Here is an 18834-nt window from a genome sequence, read left to right as displayed (position 1 = left end):
CCACTGAGAAATTAAAGGAATTATTCCGGTACATACTGAACACTTCCATCTCCACAATGAATATGCTGCCCTGAGGTTGGACAGGCCTCCAGACATCAATCTAAAAAATTGATCCTTGGCGCTTAATTAACAACTCTTTAACACTGACACCTCGCTATACGTTTGGAAACGTCTACTCGGCATTACTTTATTAGCGTACCAATATATAGCTCACACCATAGATGGGCAATAGGATGTCCATAGACTCACCAGGACCATAGCACGGAAACGGGAAGGAATGAAAAACGTTTTGTTTGGCGGAGATCCCTATAGCGTTGTTGTGGCCGTTCTATGGTAAACCAGCGGTACATAAATGGTTCAAGAACTGTCTACAGGAATTCATAGGTTGAACAAGGGGGTAATAGAACGGCAAAAGTATGGACATAGGACGTCCACACGTATTTTCGTAAAGGTAGTGCCACTAAATAAGCTACATTTAGAGAATCGATAGTCCATGGTCCAATTGTCTCATGGGTGCCACCACCTCGTAGCCTATCGCAGAGCAGACGCAATTGTCTGTAGTTATGGTTCGAAAAGTGTGAAGTCCCAAGTCTTACATAGTGTGGCAGAAAGCTTAGGTGATAATACTTTGCTGTCACAAGCGGTTTAAACGTTTCCAGATGATAGGAAAATATATATCCGGTGATTTCAGCAGTGTTGTGCCCGTTACTGAAAAAAAGTAACGAAATAGCGTTACTCGTAAGTTTGGTAAAAATTAATGCGTTACTGAGCTACGTTACTTTTTTACAAACGTAACGATATACCGTTACCGTTACTTTTCAAAAATAACGAACGTTACTTTTACGTTACTTTTGTCTTCGAGTACATATGTTTAGCAAAGATGTATGATAAGCCTCATTAAAAAGCTTCGATAAAGATAGACATTTATAGAGTAGTTTCATAGTGTTTAATGTTCGCTCATTAACAAGCGTTTCGCATATTCACGTGCCATTGAGCTTGAGGAGTAGCTGCTTTTCAAAGTTCTCGTCCGACATCTTCCCTCGCTTTTTGGCGAAAGCGTCTGTGGCGACGCTGAAGAGTCGTTCTACAGAAGCGCTAGAAGGGACCGCCGTGTTCATTTTAATGAAAAGCTGGTGCACTCGCGGGAAACTCTCCTTCATCTTGTCGAGGGGAAAGCCACTCGCAACGGACAGGAACCTTGTTAGCTCTTCTTCGTGGGGCAGCGGAGCTTGGGCTGTGGCACCGGTCCCGAAAGAAAAGAAATCCTCTTCGTCCCTTCTACGTTGTTCTTGGGAACCGAGGACTTCTCCCGTGTCGTCGCCTCCAGGAACGCTGCAGCACATGAGCTCGTCCTTCATGCACCCAAGGACCTCGTTCCGCTTTGTTTCGTCGTGAAGCCAGGCTAGTTTGAACTTAGGTATCGATACTGTGGCAAGGAGTAGATTCTTGTCATCCATCATGGAACCAAACCTGCATTAAAAGACATTTCTTTCTAATTTATGCGAAAAAAAAAGAAAAAAACCAACCAACCCAGAAATATTCACAGTGGATAAGAAGACTCACGCACTTCTTGTGAATGCCATCCAGTACGGCCTGTGCAAGTGGTACACAGTACTTCAACCCAGACATAATCTCGTACTCAATTCTCCTCACGAGGACAGAGAGGGTCGGCAGGATATACCCCGAGTGCGTATGTTTGTCTCCCTGCAGTACGTCGAGTGCACAAGCAAGCGGCTTCATTACCTAGAAATGAATTACCAGTTAGCATACGGGATTATATCAAATCCGATTCAATACCGGCATTATAGGCTTGTTTAGTAGCACTAGCACATTAGTGCCAGTGTATGCTTTTAGGAATAATTTAGGGGCTTTTGTACTCACTCGGCAGAACTCCTTGATGAATCTGGGCTCGCTCGGTCGTTGAAGCCTTGGCACAGCCAGTTTCGAGATCAGTTCGTCTAAGTCATCTCCTTTCTTGAGCTGCCTCTCGATGGCTTCCATCGACTTGAAAAACGAGTTCCATCTCGTGATGGCAGGACGCGGCAGGTAGCTTCCACAGTGAGCTTTGACCGTGTCCGCTGCCACAGCGGACTGCCCCTGCTTGTTCCACAGTTTGTGGCACTTGGAAAACACGCCTTTTGCAACCTTCGCGTAGTCCTGGTTCGTCTGTTCGGCTCGCGCCCCGTCGACCGCCGCAACCAGATTCAGTGTATGAGCTACACAACGTTGATGAGGCGGCAAGCGGTACTTCAACTCGTCAACTTTGTCAATGATGGGACAGAGCGGCACAGACTGATCCTCGTCAGGCACGTCTTCTTCCGCGTGCACCTCGGTGAATACTCTAAAAAATAACAAAATAAACATTGATTAGTGCATATAAATGTAATTTATACTATAGGCTCTGGGCAGGCCTCCAACACGTTTTATGGAGAACTAGAAAACATTTCTGCAAGAATCCGACAACGCGCTGTGAAGGACATATTTAGGGAGGTGCTCAGCATTTGGTATAATATAAGAACGCTCGACCAATGCCAACAGCCAATACAAAATATAAACCTCAGGTGTATATTATTGCTGCAACTTCCCTAGAAAATTTAAGTCACGGTGGAGCATTCTGGTTTGGACTTTTCCGAGCAGTGTTAAAGCACTGCTATTCAACACATTCCTAAAAAAATTAATTATTGTGGAGTTTGTGATGATGCAAACAGCAAGTTTCTTACTGAAACTGTGCCTTTATTATTTATTGATACCTTATTCAGCACCAGTTCAGTGCACTTCCTTATAGGAACATTGGCAGTGACCGATAGTCTACCTATCTTCTTTTTCTCCGTACGTTTCTTCTGTGAACGTTTTGGCGGTGTTCTGTGGAATATTTTGTGTAAGGTAAAAACACTTACCGAAATGCTTTGATGAAATTAGATCCGCTGTCTGTGATAACTTTGGAGACTTTGCCGTGGAGACCGTAGTCGCTGAGTATCTCTTCCAGAGAGCTTGCTAGGCTTTCTTATGTCACACTTCCTTTCATTCGACGGCAAGTGAGGGAGGCGATCCTTCGTTCCAGAGTATGCGGATCAAGCCAGAGCGCCATGACCCCAAGGTACGATCTATAGAATGATCAAGAAGAAATGTCATGAGGAAGAGAACACACCCACCGGGGACCAAGAGATACACTCACTCGCGCCAACTATCAAGTGCAGACCGCATAGAGCATTTTTTTTTTGCACGCGAAAACGCGACGCCCTTCGATCGCTCGCGCGGAAGCCGACGCGGAGACACCCGCACGCAGACAGCCAAACGCCGTCGATGGCGCGTTTTCAGCGCTGCCAGATTACAAGGTTCTCAACGCGCGCTTTAATTGTCGACGCAAATTCTACAGAATAAAATTAAAATACCGAATAAGTAAACAAAACGTTTTTATGTGAAAATCAAAGGCAGCTCAAATTTTTAAGCGCAAAATAAAAATGTATTTGAATCCTCTGAACTGCGCTGAATACGAAACGGCAAACTGAACTATAGTAGCGGTCAACTTTCTGTGGCATAAAAGAAGGGAAGATGGCGCGTGCACAGCTTCGATAGCGCTCAAAGTGGGCGATAATGTTATTGCCTATAACTTTGGCTGCATTGCCACAGGAGAGGTGTCTTGTCTTTTCCTTGTCGTTATTTTCTGCCAGGTCCCAAAAATGGGGCGCCTTAAACCTCGCCAATGAGTTGTTCATTGAACGCACGCGTGTTGACCATAACGCACGTGAAATTGGCAATCGAAAGGAGAAATAAAAAGGGAGCGCAGTCAGACCGCCAGGACGACGATCGGTTTTCTCCTGTCAGTCACGTGATAGCTCGGCCGGCTCTCATTGGGCGACAGCCACTTGACGCCTCGGCGTGCGCGTCTTGTTCTGGGTCGGCTAGAAACCAGACTACGAAATGCGCACGCCAATGCGCATTCTGTAGTTTTAGTATCGATGATGCGATTTGGTTACGTTCATAATTACTAATGACTGGCCCCCGTCGTGCCTGGCTGAAGGTATACCGAGATCAATTATCAACTTGTAATGAAATATATTATATTTTAATCGGCAACTACAAACACCAGTGGGTTTGCTCTGGTGTTAGTGAAAATTAAACAAATTACGTTGTGACAAGGGTGTTCGCGAAGGGTTAACCTTTTGAAAAACACTGGACCTTTTTCCGGCTAAGTGCTGGCGCAAACGGCCTACGGCCCTGTTTCTAATCTAGAAATGGAAAACTTTTGGTTGCTTTGACCTAGCCCCTAAAAATGGCCCTTTTCCCTTTTGGATTATCTCGTCGCGAGGTTGATACAAAGAAGACATCTTTCCACTACGCTTGCCCAGCAAGAATAGAAAAATACAGCTGTATACCCGGGGTCAACTTTCTGTGGCAATGCAGAAAAAGCTATAGGCGATGATGCCCTCGCCCACTTTGAGCGCCGATCGAAGCTGTAGTGCACGCGCTCTCTTCCCTTCTTCTCTTATGCTACAGAAAGTTGACCGCGACTATAGTAACGCTGCCAATCTGTCACGAAACGCGTACAATGTCGAACTCACATGCATCAAGGGTTGCGTACATGCACGTAGGTATTTCGAACAAAGGTCCATTAAAACATAATGTAGCAGCTAAAATGAACACGGCCATTGTTTCAATAAAAAAGCAAAAAAAAAAAAAAATAAATAAATACCTGTGAAATCGTGCCCAACAGTCAGCTGTTACCACCACATACTTGAGATTTTGAAACGTCTCACGAAGGCTTGCCTTCATCGTGTGGAAGCTTGCGTCCATTCTCGCCATTATCATCTTTCGTGTGGGCACCTTCTTTTCAGAAGCGTTCAAAAGGCTCACAAACGATGGCTCCTCCACGACGGAAAAGGGCTGTAGCGTCCCTACCACGAACGTCTCCACAAGCTTGTCGAAGCGCTCTTGAGAAACTGGACCTTGGTGCATGTTGTCAATCTTCATCTGCTTCAACACTGGTTTGTCTGTGCAGGAGGTCGTGGCCTCGCTCTTTCTTTTTTTTGAAAGCACTTCAAACTCTGATAGTTTGTGTGCATGGAGGCTCTGACGAAACAAATAAATAAGGGGCATAAGAACGGCGGTGAGGCATTTATGCCGATACCCGATTAGCAGTGTACCGCCGCAAGATATACGTAAAGAAAGTAAATATTATCTGAAATTGCTTTCAATAACCTCAGCTATTCTGCATTTCGGAAAGGTGTGCTAGCCGCTCGAATAATTTATGACGTCACTTCGCTTACAAACATGCCTTTGGTCTCGTGAAAGAAAAAACTATTCAATATTAGCCCAGCTGCTCAATATATTAGATTATAACCATGGTCGACATGTTTGCGGAATGCGTTAATGAACTTATTAAGAAGTTCTGGGATCGCTAGCACTGGCATAAAGCGACGAGGCCAGTGAAACATCGGTAAGTTCTAAAAAATACCCGCGATCTGTGAACATTGTGAAAAACGAACTGAAGAGAAAACTAAATATAATCAAAAAACGTACTCACCTTGATGTGCTTTTTCAAGTTGGAACTAGGCGTCTTTGATGCGCGAAGCAGCTTAATTTTCGGCATGCACAGGAGGCATTGAAACTGTAAATTATCTGATTCCGTCTCCATTAGCTGATACATCTCCTTCAGTCCTGGCCATGGCGACGGGGTCTCGTTATTCATGTCCATCTCACACGCAGAATGAGTCGGAGATGGTAGTCAATCGGCTTTTATAAACTACAGCATGCGAACGGGGACTGCTGGAACACAACCAGCCAACCAACACCCATCATGTTTACGCCGGTTTTAGTAACAGTCTGGTTCATACTATTACCAGACTCATTTTTGAAAACCGGAGACGACGGACGAAGAAGGGGACAACACACGAAACGTCTCAGAGACTGATTTACTTCAATGTGTGGAACACGACACCGGTTACCAGCACACTGGTTATAATCACTTGTTGCCTCTTACCAGCAGTAACTCTTAGTTTTTCTGCGAGAAAAAAAAAAAAGATTTCGTGTTTCTATGTTTTTTTTTCAGGTTTAAAACTTTTTAATTTTTTTATTATGACCTTAGGGAAGTAAAGACTAGTGTGCCTTCATGTGCGCTTCGCATAGGGTGATGCCAACTGCCTCTTTCCTTTCCCACACCCTCGTCCACTGCCATTTTGTTCCTCATTCTTTCCCCGTGCGCCGGAAAGTGGCCTTTGCGTCCATCGGCCCTCCAATCCGAAGGGGGAAATGCTAATCCTCCCTCCGTGGGTTCCACAACGCTGCTCCAAACTTGTGAGATAACGTGCTTGTTTCCGGGAGGGTTATAAGCCCACGGATTATCGCACATGAAGGCTCCCTAGTTCGTTCAAGCCTTGTAAGTGACGACACTGTGAAAAAAATATAAAAAAAAAAAATAAAAGGAGGACGAACGGACTTAGCTTGTAGCCGAAAGTTTTTTCCCCTTCAAGAAGCGAGACAGTGTCGCCTTTTAACGGATGTCTCTTTTAGTCAGAAAGGTTCCTTTTTTTAAGTCTACTGTGACGGATGCTGGTTCCGTTCAGCGATAAGCTGGTGCAGGATTTTGAGATTGATGGATAAGTGGAAATGACCGTTTTAGGAAATCGAAGTTTCAAAAATCTTTGCAGGAAGATACGGCATTCCCTGGGCATTGTGTGCTCGAGCAGAGAAGCTAAATCCTCCATTGAGCTTAGTGACCTAAATTTAGTTCCCCTAACGTCTCCAGTTTTATCCACAAGATTGCTATTCTAAACGTTAGATCACGCGTCGTTACCTTTTCCCAAATGCCTAATGTATTTCACCAGTTTTGGTCAAAAGTAACGAGTAACGAAATTTGACAGCCGATACCGTAAAAAAGTAACGGAAATACTTTACTCGTTAGTAATTCAGAATACTAACGAGTACGTTACTGCGTTAGCGAAAAATGTAACGCGTTACCAGTAACGTCGTTACTAGTAACGCGTTACCTCCAACACTGGATTTCAGATAAGGCTTCAGATAAATGACAACAATGATGTTAAACACAATGACTAAACCAGTGATGGAACTGCTGCGCCATTTGGTCCAAACTGCGCCAGAACAAATAACCTGCTACATGCTGCTACAAAGGCTGTATTTGGGCACACTTTGCACCATGCCTGCGCCAAGAGGGAGCTGTCCTTGAAAAGGAAACAAAGTGTGGCATGTGACATTGGTTTAATTTTATGTTAAATATGTCGTCTAATCGCCGTCTCAATGTAGGCCTTGGGTTGCCAAAGGCATGGTAGCGCTTTTAAGACGAGGACAAAAGAAAGACAAGAAAGAGAGCGCTCGTGTCTATCTTGTCTTTCTTTCGTCCTCGTCTTAAAAGCGCTACCATGCCTTTGGCAACCCAAGACCAATACCAACTAGCCCAGCATTCAGCACTGATAAGTCTCAATGTAGGCATTGGACTTTCTCAGGCCGCAGTCTATAAATATAGCTAGAATAAATTTAATTGAGGTCATAGGTGGACAATAAGAATCCTGGGAACAACCTTTGCGAGTTCAGCTGAAATTTTCGTTTAAGCATGGTGTAACACTAGTGAAAGGCATGGAGAAAGGCACAGCAACTACTCAATATTTGAGTAACAAAGTACCGTCTGCTTTGTTGCTTTGTTTCTGTTGAAGCACTATGTGTGAAGAGCAGGGTGCCGCAAATATTCAGATTTCCAAATGGTAGTTTCAAACAATATCGTATTTGATATTCGCCTAAAAATCGGCTGCAATGTTTGTACTTTTCGAAGTGTCCAACGCGGCGAGTTAGCCCCCTTAAGTGCGCCTCTCCTCAAACACCAGTGCACTGCGGAGAAGCAATACCCACAGAGCTATCACCGCGATCTTGCGACTCGCTTTGCGGCAGCGCAGCCGCGCGCTTAGGCGAAAAACACTTTCAAAGCGGTATGGTGCACGCGCGCGCCTGGTGTATTAAAAAAAACAAGTGGGAACATTGTGATTGTCAATATTTACATTGTAGTAAAATCTTCAAAATTTAACTGTGGCTATTCTCCAAGGGTATACGTTAGGCGGCGATGTTCTAACAACTTGTGTTCGTTATTTGTGCTCTTTTTCTTCGTTTGAATCCGAAATTGAAGAAAATATTTGCATCTAGCGAGAATATTTATAAATCTCCTCAATTAGGTATGGCTAGGCTCATTTATAGGTTTAATTTTATGTAAAATCTGTCGTTTACTTGCCGTGTCAATGTAGGGATTGGACTGAGGCCGTAGTCTATAAATACAGCGAGATTAAATTTAACGGAGCTCATAGGTGGGCATTTAGAATCTTGGGAACAACCTTTGAGAGTTCAGCTGAATTTTCTTTCAAGGGTAACTGCAAAGAAAAAAAGTTTTTTTTTAAACAGCCTAAATGGTACAAGCATGTCACAAAACAAATGTTCTGCGAAAAAAAATTTTTTTTTTATCAATATTTACGCCACAGGACGTAATTTAGTCGAATCAGAACCTCTCCACATTTGAAACTCCCGCTCTTTCGACCCCCGCGGAGGAGAAGTACGCCCCGCCCCCCGCTCTCCTTGCGTTGCGGAGTTGAACGACGCAGCGTCTCGGCTTCCAGTAAGATCTGGCAACTACGCCAGGCCGAGGTATTTTTTTTTTGGTTTGACGCGGTTTGCGAGCACATGTAGCATAGACGTTACCGGAGAAGTGTCCCTCTGATGTTCCCGGAAGACGGAAAGTATCATTCGTAATCGTCGTGCGTGCTTTGAAAGCGAAGGGAGTCACAGAATCCACGAGTGCGCAACCGCAAGCCAAGGTTCACGACAGCGTTGCGTTGGTTTCGGCGATCTCGTTCTGTTGGGTGCAACAGGGCGATGCGACAGATCTGAATCGTTCGTGGTGTGTGTAGTGCGGTGCTATGTGTGTAATGCGGGGTTGACGTACAACGGGTCGGGTCACGTCGTCGTCAGCTGATCCAGTAAAACTGGTCCAGGAGGACGCAGCGAGCGTTTTCAAAAGTAAATCTTCCTTCGTTCTGTTTCAAGATGTGGAAGATTCCGTACGCATACCGTGAGTAAAAAGCGGCGGGCATTTTCAAATAAATTACGGCGTTTTAATTGTACAATGGACTCCGAATTGTTGTACTAAATCTGCCGTCTTCATGCTTCGTGTTCTTGGACTGCGTTTGCACAGCGACGCGTTGCGCTCGTCGTGCGGTGTGAATAAATTTGGGCAAGATTTCGTACCTGTCTACAGATGCATAAACTGAGACCACTTTTACGTAGTGAACATGGTGCTTTTTTATTTTGTGTGTCTAGTTCTGGACGTTATGTGCACCCGGTGCGAATCTCGATGGCCTCCGGAGCGATATGACGAGAACGTAACTGGACACGTTTGTCGCTACGCGAACGCCCGATTGCCTCCAGCCAAATAGCATTCCTTTCGGGGCGACATGGCTGCCGGAAGGCTCACTGTCGGGACCACGCATCTGACATCTCCGAAAACTCAGCATTTGCATGCGCAAACAAGCAAAACAAACACAAACAAGCACGCTAAGCAAGCAAAGAGGAAAACGAAAGAACCGCGCTATGAAAGCCAAAACCCCGCGTCGCTTCCTATTACTAACGCTTGCGACAGCTGCTAAACACACACTACTTCCCTTCAAGAAGTCTCACTCAAGCAACTGGGTCAGCACGAAACACTGATCACTTCGGCGAAACTATTGGTCGAGGTAGGCGAGACAGGCGGGAGCAGAGACTTCGGCGGCCATGAAAAAATGGCGAAGCTTTTGTTTGTTTTGGTATGAATCCAAACGGAAGTGCCCGTCTTGTAAACCTTTTGTAAAGAATAATAACTCTCATCACATGGGTTATCCTTTAGACGTAAAAATATGCCGCTCAAAAGGAAATTGCAACATATAACAAAGGTTTAACAACAAAACTCTCAGCTGTCAATCAAACCTTAGCCAATGAGAAGTATAGCAGCCGATTGGGATACAACGTCACAGAATCCCATCTTCGTGGCGCGCGATTTAAAACAGGCAAAATAGCCGTAAACTAAAATCAGTCTCACGCAATAAATACTGCTGTAAATTTTTTTTCTCGCGGAAAAATTGTTTTTTGACATGCTTGTCCCAATTAGGCTGTTTAAAAAAAACTTTTTTTCTTTGCAGTTACCCTTTAAGCATTGTGTGACAACAGTGAAAGGCGTGGAAAAAGTGAAACAACTTTTCAATATTCGATAAAAATGTATTTGCTCAAAACCACTATACACTTTGAATCTGCTTCAAACCCAAATTATTTGCACATGCCTAACTACTACACAGCAGAGAGCAGCGTGAGACATAATTAACAAAAAAGTGTCCGTGTGATGTCAAACTTATGACTATTACGTCACCGTGATGCAAACTCCACAAAGCAGCCAAAAAACATCTTTTTTACGTCAAACACGAACCGAAGACTCCCTTGGTATTCCTAATAGGTAAATTGAGACATCTGCAAAATTACCTGCACATGAATGTTCAATAAATAAATAAAAAAAAATGACCGCATCTCCACGTGGTGAATGATGTTGATTGGGGCTAAGCTCGGGTGGTGCTGATGATAATGATTTTGGGCATAGGTAGTGCTGATGGTGCCGTTTTCATTCATTTCAGTAGGAGAATGTGTGGTTTTCTTCTTTTTTTTTTAAGAAGACAGATGAGATGGCATCTCAGAACCCTCATCTCTTTTTTTTTTCTTTTTCTTGATACTGATTTCGGTCATAGGTAGTGCTGATGGTGCCACTTTCATTCATGTAAGTAGGAGAATATGTGGTTTTCTTCTTTTTCTTAAGAAGACAGATGGGATGGCATCCCAGAACCCCCTACTTTTTTTTCTTTTTCTTTTTTCATAATTTTTTCCCCGTTTTTTTCTCTTTTTTTTGCCCTACAGAGCACCTGAACTTACGAGCACGAGCACCCCACGCCGAACGGCGGACAGACATACGGACATGGCTAGCCTCTAAAAAGCTTCGCCCCTAATATCTCTAGCGGCCAGACCCCCTGCAGGTATGAGGCATGAACTCACGGCTGCACCCAGCTGAACACGAAGAGCTGCCATTTCCATTCGTTCGCCCAGCAGAATGCATGGGACCGACATCCACTTTCGGTTCTTTCTTTTTATTTGGCAGGCTCTGGCAATGAAATGATATAATATTATTCCTCGGTGGCTTAAAAAGCTAACAAACTAAGTTTACCAGTTTGAACACAAACTTTTATTGGGGCCAAAGAAAAATATGCTTGTAGCAGACAACGCGTAACCTCAATAGTGCTCAGCGCCTACAGTGTGTTGCACCAAAATGGCGGTGGTCTCCTCTATGCTCCCTTCTTCCTCTCTTACTCCTTCAGCACTCTCCTCTCTTTCCTTGACTTTTCTCCTCTCCCACACCTTCGTCGCCCCACCCACTGACCAGACTCCCGATATACAGCTCTGGCGAGGGGGATGCGTGAGCGGCGCCTAAAGATGCGTGCGAGCGACGGCCACCGCGGTCAGGCCGCCGGAAAACTTTCTGAAACAAGAAGCGGTGCGGCTCTACGGCGACGCCGGCTCGGTGGCTCGATAGCTGCACGCGCTCGGTAAAGTCGCAACATTTGGTCACGAATGTCTGTCACTTTCTTTGATCACAAATGTAGGTCGACCATTAATTTTTGACAACATATCCGAAAAAAAGGTAGGCTTACCGTATTTATTCGAATATAAGTCAACCTTTTCTTTCCTTGGAAATGTCAAAAATTAAGGGTCGACCTAGAATCGTGATAAAAAAATTTCAACCTACATTTGCGACCAAATTTTGTGACCCTACTGGGGGCATTAAGCTATCGAGTCACCGAGCCGCCGTCGCTGTAAAGCTGCGCCGCTTCTTGTTGCAAAAAGCTTTTGGTGCACGAAAACAACTGAAACAGCAGCAGCTGACGGCCCGCCCGCGGGGCTCTCGCGCACATCTCTTGGGCATTGGGTTTCGCCATGGTACCTGTGGCATTCCCCTTGCTTGGCAAGGGGGCAGGGAAGGGGGGGGAATGCGATGCGCCATGCACTTTGCCCTCGAACCCTCGCAAACGTGCACAAAAAAAACAGACCAAAAAACGGAGGCTACTTTTGTTTGTTGTTTGCGGCGGCTCGCGTGTTGCTCATGGCGGCTCTTGGCGTTGCCAGCGTTACCTCTGTCTTTGTATTTGGTCTTTCGTCGCTTCGCCAATCTCCACCTTCTTTCGTTTCTTCTTGTCGCCATTTTACAACAGTGTCAGTGAGGTATTGTTGCGAATTCGCAAGGGATGTCTGCCAAGGTGACGAAGCTTCGGACGACGATGACACGTCCAAAAGTTCTGACGATGATTACGTTTTTGGCATCGCCCTGTGATTTAGCTGAGAGCTGTAATTAAAGGTTTGTTTGTTTCTTTCGTCCAAACTTTCCCCTGTTCCTAAAAAACAAAAAAAGAAAAAAAATCGTTCAGCCTTTTTACATTTGTGAAGAAGGAAGACCAGCGGAGCTGTACTGGATACACTCTGTGATTCTTCTTCATCGCGTCGTCTGTTTTTCGCGCTGTTTCCTACGATGAATTCCCGCCAACGCGCCCAACTATCCATTCTTCTATTATAGCTAGAAAGGTTGGCGCCATCTACGAGCGACGGTGGCAACCATATTGGTTGTGTGCTTGCCGCCGTCGCTGTCTAGAGGCGTTTTTGTTGACAAGCGTTTTGTACCGGACACGATCCTTGGGAACCTAGCCCTTAACAGCTCCGCTGTAAAAAACAAAGTCAACCTATATTTAAATTTTTCTTTTTTGGGGTTCAATATTGGGGGTCGACCTACTTTCGAGTAAATAGGGTATATTGAAATAAATAGGGCAGCTCAGAAATTCATAGCTTACAAACATCGTTAGTGGAGAAATCAGTGTTCTTGAACAGATTCTTAACTGAGAGGAAGCAAACAGAAAAGGTGAACTTCCGATGTCCTGATCACCGCGAGAGCGAATTCTTGCTATGGCGACAGTGTTTTTGGCAACACAAATCTCCAATCGAAGCTCGGCACGCTTTGAAACACACAGATCTTTTGCATCAAAACAAAAGTGGCAGTCTTTCCGTCAACGCTTGTTTCGGCACCGTGTACATGCAAAGACATGTTGAAGCTAGCATGACCTAAAGGCACCAGAATGTCCAACTTTAGTGGAGCTGGGACACACGAGCAATGAAAATGGGCGCTGCGCAGCAGTAGCCATTGTAACCTGTGCTAACATCCCTACGTCATATTCTCGCGGTGTCTTGTCACTCCGATCTGGTCAATGCAGATAAATCCGCGCGGTGCGCCTGTGGTGCACCTTGCAGCAAGTGGTGAGTGGTGCGCGGTGCCCACTTTCACTCGTTATGTATGCCGTGCTCAACAGCGTCGGTCGCCTCCTACAAACTCAATTGCGACGAAGCCAACACAATTACCATTGTTGCTAAAGGAGATAGCCCACACAGCTCATTTGAAAAGTGACACACATGAAAACAAGTCGCAGCAGCATTATTTGTTGTCTTGAGGATGCAGGTGAAGGCCAACATGCAGGAAGATATGTTTAAACTAGAAGAGTGGCAGCAAAAGCCACCGTGAATACCTGATCAGAATTGGAGTGGACATGCACGCGGTTTGATTCAAGTGCTGGAACAATGCTATTGAGCTGTGTCTTGGTAACGGCATTAGGACCAATCTTTTACCACCGTTATCCCACTGCTTTGAACCTGATTGAATTTAAAAAATGTAGGGCCAAGGCACGTTGGACACGGAAACAGGCAAAGAGGACATCATGGGAAAAATATATATCTTCTCTAAATAGCTTTGTCCCAGCTAAAGAAGTTTGGGATCGACTGCGGAAAGTTCGAGGAGATTACCAATCTTTCCGAACTCCTCTGTTTTCTTCCCCCTCTGTATCGCTGAAAGATCAAGCAAATGTTCTTGGGGAGCATTTCCATCTTATTAGTAGCTCCTCTAATTTTAGCGAAAAATTCAAGAAGTTCCAGTCGACTGTTGAAAAGCAGCCCATCTCGATGTCGGAGGGTGGTTCAATTTTTTACAATAGACCATTCACAATGTGTGAACTCAAAGTCGCTCTTGGTGCAAAGAAGCAGTCTGCACCAGGGCCAGACAGACTCCACTATGAAATGTTGAGGAAACTGTCCCCTGAATCTATGAACGGTCTGTTAACTTTCTTTAATCATCTATGGCAAGCTGCTGCCTTTCCTCGTTGCTGGAAACATGCCCACATAATCCCTTTTTTGAAACCTGGGAAAGACCCTTGTATTCCTACGAGCTATCGTCCCATCGCACTCACAAGTTGCTTAGGGAAGACTTATGAGCGGCTTGTGAATCGTCGTCTTGTCCATTTCTTGGAGACTGAGAATTTTTTTGATATAAACCAGTGCGGCTTTCGGGAGGGACGAGCGACCACCGATCATTTGGTTCGTCTAGAGACCGCTATACGTGAGGCATTTGTACACAGGCAGCATTGTGTCTCGGTGTTTTTTGATTTACACAAAGCATATGATACCACATGGAGGTATGGAATACTTCGTGACTTGTACAACTGTGGTGTACGGGGCCGCATGCTTCAGTGCATACAGAGCTTTCTCAGCGAAAGAACTTTTCAAGTCCGATTGGGCTCCACACTGTCAGATGTTTTCTCTCAAGAAAATGGTGTTCCTCAAGGAGGAGTGCTGAGCGTTACCCTCTTTGCTGTAAAGATTAACAGTCTAGCTAAGGTTATGTCATCATCAGTAAATCACTCTTTATATGTGGATGATGTGCAAATCTCTGTGTCTTCCCGTAACCTCTCCAGTTGTGAACGACAGTTGCAACTTACAATCAATAGAATGTGTAAGTGGGCAGACGAAAATGGCTTCAAATTTTCTCCTGAAAAAACAGTCTGCGTTCCTTTTTCATTACGCCGGGGATTGTCTCTTGATCCTTCCTTGCATCTTAACAGCATTGAAATATCAGTCCAGCAAGAACACAAATTTTTGGGTGTGATTTTTGACAAGAAACTTATTGTGCCCCATCTGAAAAATTTAAAACGGAAATGCTTGATGTCCTCAAGTATCCTAAAGGTGCTGTCGCATATGTCGTGGGGTTCTGATAGGCGCTGTCTCCTGCAACTGTATAACTCCTTAGTTCGATCCCGCCTCGACTAAGGTGCAGTAGTATATGGGTCAGCGCGGCCATCTGCTCTTAAGATGCTTGACCCAATACACCACCTTGGACTACGACTTTCTACAGGTGCATTTCGCACATCTCCTGTGAAGAGTTTGTATGTTGATACGCATCAAATGTCCCTCGAGAAGCGGAGGCAGTACCTCAGCGTCTCTTATGCTTACAAAGTATTTTCAAATCCAAAACATCCCTCCTACAGTGCCCTTCATACTTACAGAAGCTCACAGCTTTTCGAAAACAAGCCGAGCATTGTTAGACCATTAAGCCTCCGTTTGCAAAGTACTTGTCAATCCCTTAATATCCCCCATCATGAGATCCCCTTGCTTAAAAACACTCGTAGGGGTGCCCCTTGGGATGCTCTGCCGATTTTCTGTGACTGGTCACTCGCAAAATACAGTAAGAGGGTCATTTCACCACAAATTCTCCGGCAGGAGTTCCTCTTCTTGCAACAAAAATATGCAGACTGCCTGGAGTTTTATAGAGATGGGTCCAAATCGTCGTCTTTTGTAGGGTGTGCTCTGTATTCCGCCTCCTACAGCAAAGCCACACAAGTTGACTGTAGGGCAAGCATTTTCACCGCAGAGCTTTATGCTATTTTACTAGCGGTCGAACATATACTTGACAATAGTATAATGAAAGCTGTAATTTTTGTCGACTCACAAAGTGCCTTATTGGCTGTGTCCTCCCTGATGCCCACAAAGAACCGCCTTGCACAACATCTACATAATAAGATCAATAGCGCGCTACGACGCGGTCGGGACATTAAGTTCTGCTGGGTGCCAAGCCACGTTGGGATTTTGGGCAATGAAGAGGCGGATAAATTGGCCGTGTCTGCCCGAGGCTAGTCTATAACATTCAATTGCTTACCCTACCAAGATTTGAAACCACTTCTGAGGAAATCTATTTTTCTCAAATGGCAGCTGGAATGGGATACAGAGAGCAACAATAAACTTCACATTATCAAGCCCCTTCTGGATGTTTGGGAGAGCTCTTATAACAGGGAACGTCGTGTGGAGGTTCTTCTGTGTCGTCTAAGAATAGGTCACACCCGCGTGACACATCAGTATCTGCTTCGTGGTGAAGTTGTTGCATTATGTGAACATTGTGGAGAGCTTCTGACCGTGTTGCACATTTTGTGGCATTGTTCGTCCCATCAACCACTCCGTCAATCATGTTTTCTCGAACTGTTTAGGGATCATCTCCCATTTCATCCTTCGTTTTTGCTTGGTGATAAACCTTTAGTTTCTTTTAGCCGTGTCTTAGACTATTTAAAACAAACAGGATATTTATACCATTTGTAAATATGTTGCCTCAAAGTAAACTTTTGTTATATTATGCTCTAAATACGTTAAGTTTGGCGCATTATGGCCCTCGTTGCTGCTGCGCCAATAAACTCGTAATCATCATCATCATCATCCCCAATCTGTAGCAGTCTCCAATACCTCACTGGCACATTGTTCCGCTGTATGGCGCCCTGGTACGTTTCTCACCTGCAATGTTGCCGAACGAAGCATCCAGTCGTCGTCGATCCAATGCGCCGTTATCCCGAGGTAGGCGTCATTGGCGATGGAGGTCCAGAAGTCCGCTGTTAAGCTGATGAAGCTCGCTGCCGAGAGTTCTGCTTGAAGACGCTCCCGTCTCGAGGTATACAGGGCATCCACCTTGGCACTCACTGCACGACGGGACGGCGGCTGGTAAGACGGAGAATCCAAGGCAATCTGGAGAACTTTCGCTAGTCCGTGATCTTCCACAATGTTGAGAGGCCGGCTAGAAGAAACAAGCCAAGATGTAAGGGCTTGTGCAATAGTTTCTTCTTTCTTCAGAGAAACCGGCCTCGAAGAGAAAACGTCGATAGTCGTCTGCTTTTTTGCAGATGATTCTTGTTGCAGCGAGATGCTTGGGTGCTTAGCTCTGAGATGGTATTGAAACGAGTTTACACTTCCGCTATATGCGAAAGCTTTTTTGCAGATGAGGCAGTTAACTTTCTTTAAGTCAAAAACTTCGCCCGCGGAGTTTACTTTAAACCCGAATTTCCCTGAAAGGTTGCCCTTCATACTCCTGTATTCCTCCATGCCTGCGCAGGGTGTTGTGATGAGATACTTCTCAAACAAGTGACTGCGGCGCGACATGAAGGGAAGAGGAAAGACGGGGGCAAGGGAGACGGGGATAATTGGGGAGCGTCGATCCGTCGAGGACGTCCCTGAAGGTGTTATAGGAGTAGTACATGAAGGACAAAAACAGGATGAAACATCTTCGTCGTTCATGTAACTTTACCCGCACGCTCTAATTCCACGACGTCCTTGAAGCTTTCAACAAACAGAAAATCCCCGGCGAAGGAAAGGCACCTTTTTACGGGGAAAAGGGAAACGAGCCCATCCGGCTGCGCGCGGCGCCAACTCGTCAAAGACGACGAGAGAACGGGGAAACATCTGGAAGCACTTTGCCACGGGCAGTGCAGGTCCGCCAAGGTCTTTGCGTCAAGAGGCAAAAGCGACGCCGAGAGAGAAATTCCAACCACACAAATAAAACACAGGGTCGAATACTGAAGCAAGCCACGACCACGGCCGGCTTTGCACCACGCTGAACGAGCGGAGAGACGAGCGAGGTCACGTTGTAGCGACTGCAAGGACGGAGCATAACCCACAATGGGGATCAAGGCAGCCTTCGGAAGAGCTCTAGCTTTGTCGCTGCAAACCCGTAAGCCAACATGCTTGCGTGCCTTCAAAAAAAAAAAAAAAAAAAAAGCTGCTGCGTGTGCTCAAAAAGAGCGCGTAGCTATAACGTCCAAATTCATGACCGAGGCCACCGGACTTCCGTAAAGCCTGCTTTCATTCTGCTTCTGTTTTCGCTTTTTTCTTCCAATCCCGCGTGACTCACGACGAATGATTTGTTTGTTGGGTGTTACCTACGAGGTGAACAACGAGCAAGTTTGTATGTTCGTTTTAGAGGGAACGGCACCAGGAGAAAGGAAAAAAACGTGTATTTATTTACTTTTTTTCGCCTCATTTTAACCGATTAACTGGTTAAAAAAATTGATCGCGATTAAAGCATTAATCGATTAATCGGAAGGTTAATCGATCAATTGCCCAGCCCTACAGTATAAACAGAAAATAAAGAAAGAACTGACAATCAGTTGACCGGCCTACACCATGGCTCTTGCCAATAAAGAAGACAAAACGCAAGTTTTAAAATAAAGGTAGTTTAAATAAAACAATGATTTCAATATAAACAGGAATAATATAATAGGGGTCACAATTAACAAAACGTGGCAACAAGTAGCCTCAGCACTTCACCCTGCCTGTGCACGGGCGGCAAAATGCAAAAATACCTAGCGAATACACAGAAGAAAAACAATTACTAGACAACTAAAAGCTGAAATCCTAAAATCCTGAATTACTACCAACCAGGGCTGGGCAGTATAAGGATACAAATGTATCACTATAGTATCTCGGAGACACTTTCAGGTATCTGTATCTCTGTATCGTGATACATTTAAAAAATGTATTTGTATTTCCGTCATCTCGACAAGAGAGGTCTTGTGTATTCACCTTCGCACACCATACCTTCACCAAGAAACGTTTGCGCGTTGCAAGCAGCCGAAAATTATTGCCCACCTT

General features: G+C 45.0%; 1 pseudogene; it reads right to left on the bottom strand.

Moving 5' to 3' along the window:
- Window positions 1–1449: 1449 nt before the first annotated feature.
- LOC115308509 lies at window positions 1450–4803 on the bottom strand (annotated as a pseudogene).
- Between the last annotated feature and the right edge of the window lie 14031 nt (window positions 4804–18834).

The sequence above is a fragment of the Ixodes scapularis genome, unplaced genomic scaffold, assembly GCF_016920785.2.
Source record: "Ixodes scapularis isolate PalLabHiFi unplaced genomic scaffold, ASM1692078v2 PGA_scaffold1__304_contigs__length_218370807, whole genome shotgun sequence".
Classification (NCBI taxonomy): Eukaryota; Metazoa; Arthropoda; class Arachnida; order Ixodida; family Ixodidae; genus Ixodes; species Ixodes scapularis.
Note: the sequence above shows the minus strand (reverse complement) of the source record. Positions and strands in the feature narration are given on the sequence as shown.